General features: G+C 37.6%; 1 long non-coding RNA gene across 1 annotated transcript; it reads left to right on the forward strand.

Annotated features, from left to right (window-relative positions):
• The first annotated feature begins 448 nt into the window (after positions 1-448).
• On the forward strand, positions 449-3,936 carry LOC132042268 (uncharacterized). Its single transcript, XR_009411402.1, has 2 exons — positions 449-591; positions 3,702-3,936. It is a non-coding gene; the product is annotated as an uncharacterized LOC132042268 (long non-coding RNA).
• The last annotated feature ends 888 nt before the right edge of the window (positions 3,937-4,824 follow it).

Consider the following 4,824-nt stretch of genomic DNA (forward strand, 5'->3'; position numbering starts at 1 on the left):
GCCCACCAATAAACCCCAAATCAGCCCAAAGCCTTTTTTCTCTTCAGTTAAGCAAAATAGGGAAACAAATTAGGGTTCAAGCTTTTCATCTCTATGCTCAGCCGCATACACCCCTACCCTCTCCATCTCTCATTTCCAACAAACTTTGACCTTTATCACGTCGTGAACAGACCTTGTCCACCCCTTCTCAAGCAAAAATCGTCCTTTTTCTGCCTCCCATTTGGCAACTTTCTCGTCTCACACTCCAAATCACATAAAAGATCTCCAAAGACCATAGCAGATTCCATCATTTCGGGAAACTCTGAATAGATCACGTGATGATCCGCAAGTTCGTCCAAAATCTGCCAACGTTCACTTTGAAAAGATTTTTTGGATTGGATTTCGAAAAAGGGTCTCATATCCCGCCCAAACTTGAACCCTAGGATTTTCACCTATAAATACTACGTACCCTAGGACTTTTATTTTTCAGTCTCGTTTGCTTGTATTTTTATCAACTACACTAGTACTTTTGCTCTCTGTTCGACGAGCCTGACTCGAAAGGGGAAATAGATCTGAGACCTCGAAAGCTCCCGTTCACTGCACCATTAAAAGGTGATTCGAGCCTTTCTTCTCCTTTGTTAGAAAATGTCGTATTAAAAAAATCATGCTTTAGGTTTGTAGTTGTATCAAAGGAGTATCCATGAAGTTCAGAAGAAGATGATGTGTGTAGAGAAGCTATTGTTAGAATTTCAGTTTGAATCCTAGGAAGCATTGCTGTAATAATAAATTTACTTAACCAACATAAATCAAGTATATACGCTCATGTGCTTAATCAAAAAAAAAAAAAAAAAGAGAAAAGACATCATTTTCCCCTAGAACTTGGCAGCAAAACTCACTTTAGCAACTAAACTTAACTGGTAATTATTTACCCCCCTAAACAACTTAACTGATAATTATTTACCCCCCTTAACGGGTGACGTGGCAAGAAAGTGTACTCAATCTCTTAAAAGCGCGTGGGAGGAAAAAATAAACACTAAAAGTGGTCTCAACTGTACAGATGTCATCTTCTAATTGGATGATATATTAATATTTTCTTAATATTTTATTTTCCATTTTAAATTAACTTTTTCCTTTTCTTTCTTATTCTTTTCCCTTCTCCTTCTTCCAACCCCCCACCCACCTCGCACACCCGCCCTCCGTCACCGTCACCCACCACCACCTTCACCCACTGATCTCCATCACACCACCACTGCACCGCTACCATTGCCCATTAACCGACCAACAAACCACCTTCTCCTTCACCCCAAAACCAACCCATCTCCACCCTTAAGCCACCTCGTCACCACCATCTTCCTTCCCACCATCCTTGCCTCCCTCTACCGAGTTTCTAAACCCCAATTTCTCCAAGTTTTTATTCAATACCCGTAAGGTTCCATCCTAATTCTCTTAATGGTTTTCCTTTTTTTTTTTTTTTTTTTTCGTCTGAAAGGGGTGGTTTAAAGTCGCATTTTTCAGCGGTCATTTGGTGAAAGGTTGGCGGTTGGTTTTGGGGCTATTTCATGGTATTGCTGATCTCTTGTATTGTGTTGGGGCTATTTCAAATTTTGCAAAAATTACATTAACATTTGCTAGTTATTTTTTTCGAATTTGAATGGAAATGGAATGGTCCAAGTAGAACCGAGCGACAAATTTTCGTTGAAGAAATGCTTAATTTCTTGATGAATTGCACGAAATGTATATGCCTCTTTGTTGGATAATTTTTTGTTTCTTTCAATTTAGTTTCTTTACGGAGTGCAAGTTGACCGTGATTTTTGTTTCAATACCTTCGTCAAGATTTTTTTATGGGAAGAGACGAATTTGACTTGAATAAACAAAAAGAAACGAAAATTTGTGGGGTGAAGAAGAGGGGCGGGTGTGGGGTGGGATGGGGTGGGGTGGAGAGAGAAAAAATAATAAAATTTCTTCAAGTGATGGTTATTTTACGGTTCAAATAGCGGGTGTGTGGCGAAATTGTTGATAGTTTTTCTCGGCCGAATAATGAAGAAATTGAAATTGCCTCAGTTGAAGAAATTGAACATTGCAATTTCTTCAATAATGAAGAAATCACAATGCAGCTGGGGTGGGGGTGGAGGGGCGGAAGAAGGTGGGTTTGGTTGTTTGGTTGGGGGTGGGGGTTGGCGTGGTGGTGGTGGTGTTCTTCAATAATGAAGAAATCACAATGCAGCTGGGGTGGGGGTTGGCGTGGTGGTGGTGGTGTTCTTCAATAATGAAGAAATCACAATGCAGCTGGGGTGGGGGTTGGCGTGGTAGTGGTGGTGTTCTTCAATAATGAAGAAATCACAATGCAGCTGGGGTGGGGGTTGGCGTGGTGGTGGTGGTGTTCTTCAATAATGAAGAAATCACAATGCAGCTGGGGTGGGGGTGGAGGGGCGGAAGAAGGTGGGGCGGCGGTGGTGTTGGTGGCAGTGGTGCAAGTGTGGTGAGAATGAGGAGAAAGTAGAAGAAAGAGAAAAATAATAAAAAAAAATAAAAAAATGAAGAGTTGGTAATTTTTGACGTGGCAATGACGTGGCAATGACATGGCAATGATGTGGCAATGACGTGGCGCGAGTGTAATACACTCAACTGGTCCAGGCCGCTAAGGGGGGTAAATAATTATCGCTTAAGTTGTTTAGGGGGGTAAATAATTACCGAAGTTAAGTTTAGTTGCTAAAGTGAGTTTTTTGCCAAGTTCCAGGGGGAAATGATGTCTTTTCTCAAAAAAAAAATCAAGTATATACGCTCATGTGTTTAGTATCCTTTTTTTTTTTTTTTCTCTATAGAAATCGTGTTGTATGGACGTTTCCATCTATTGTGACCCATTCATATGTCTGAATGCTTCTGTAGAAACACATGATTCTAGGAATTAATCTTCTATCCATATATTATAGAAATCATGTCCAATTAAATATATTGCTCCTACGTGCTGCCCATTTAAGCTCTTGATAAGTTCAAATATTAATAAAAACATCCATGAAAATGAGTTTATTTATTTTAGATGTCAATTTCCATTTTGGACAGAATATTTATTTATGAATATGTGTGTCTGAGCTTTAGAATTCTTATTAGGAATGACTACTTTTACTTAACATGTTGATGCCCTGTATTGTTAAATCATAAGGGAGGTTCTGATTTTAACCATTCATGCTTTAAAATACTACAAGTCTATTTTCCATGTTTAAAGTCATGATATAGGAGTTTTTTTTTTTTTGGTGTTAACTTGATGTTTTCCTAATATGTATGTATTAGCTCTTAGCTTCTGTGTGGAGCTACTCTTTGTTTTTTAAATATTAAAGGACATGGGCTATAGATTATTGTTATCTTTTCACTATGAAGCAATTGCCTCAATTAAAGGTTAAGTTATCTTTTGCATGCTAAAATATTTGAGGCTAACTGTTTGTGGCTATATGTATCGTCTACGTGCTTAAGTCATGGAGTTTTGTTATCACAAGTATTTAATATAAGGACAATTTGTTTAATGGCTGTGGAGTAAGCTGCTAATATCACCTATAGAATATGATTTGTCTCATGTTATAAGATTTACGTAAGTGTTCTTAAACTCCAGTTCATGTGTTGGTCCTTTCAAGTTATTTCTTTTTCATTCCTTTCGGTATTGATAATGGCAGACACTTTCTTACCAATTCATGTTTTTGTTCCTTATTTGCCTTGCATGAACAATGGAGCCGAAGAGTCTCGATTTGAGACTCGACGTTGCTGTTAAACTCGGAAGCTACATCTACTCTTCATTCGTTCCCCTCGCTCTCTCTTGAAATATTTCCGAATAGAGACTAAATGGGAGATGAGGAGACATGGCTTATATCCTGTCGTGGCTCTCTTTCATTTTATTTTTATGAATATTATGTTGGTTTTGATGCTGTCTGTTTCTTGTTTTAATTCATCTTAATGATATTTATGTGATGTGCGGGTAGTAATCTTTACTTGAATGAAATTAGGCTAATCTAGCTAAGTCCAAGGCCCTTTTTCAGTTTTAGGTAAATCTAGTTTTGAAATAGCAGGTCATTGATAACTTTGGTGAAATTTTTTATTAAAAAAAAAAAAAAGGAAAACAAAAATCAGTTTTCCACGGAAATGTTTGGCAACCAGACTTTACAAAGCAATGCAGGTTTGGTTTTAGTCATAAAAATGGAAAATCATTTTGAAATGGTTAAGTTCACTATTGTCAAAATTTTAGTCCAAAATAACGTCACTATGCTCTTTCTTTCTTGATATTTAATCACTGCCATAAGTTAGACATTAATATGCTCATTTATATCAACTCTTACATCCAGTTTAGTTTTATTTTAATAAATTTAAGTTCGGACGGTTAACCGTTTTAATACGGATCTTAAAGGGTGCTTAACACTTTCCCTTTAGATTAATTGAACTCTTACCTAGAATCTTAGGTTAGTAGACTTTAAACGGAGTTAATATTAAGTGATTGATAAGTGTCCTAATTCACCTCTAAATTAATTAGGTGACGACTCCTTAAATTAGTTAATTAATTTAGGAATCTCCAATATGTTGTACTCTAATTTAATCCAATTAAAATGGGGTATAGAAGTTAGCTAAGATGTATATTCAGAATATTGTGAGATTACATGGGGTTTCTATTTCTGTTGTATCTGATCGGGGTACTATCTTCACCTCCCGATTTTGGAGGGCATTTCACGAGGAGTTGGGTACCCCGGATCTTAGTACAGCTTTCTATCCCCAGACCGATGGCCAGTCCGAGTGGACTATTCGGGTGCTCGAGGACATGTTGAGAGCGTGTGTTATTGATTTCGGTGGTCATTGGGATCAGCACTT

This window comes from Lycium ferocissimum, unplaced genomic scaffold (assembly GCF_029784015.1).
Source record: "Lycium ferocissimum isolate CSIRO_LF1 unplaced genomic scaffold, AGI_CSIRO_Lferr_CH_V1 ctg14387, whole genome shotgun sequence".
NCBI lineage: Eukaryota > Viridiplantae > Streptophyta > Magnoliopsida > Solanales > Solanaceae > Lycium > Lycium ferocissimum.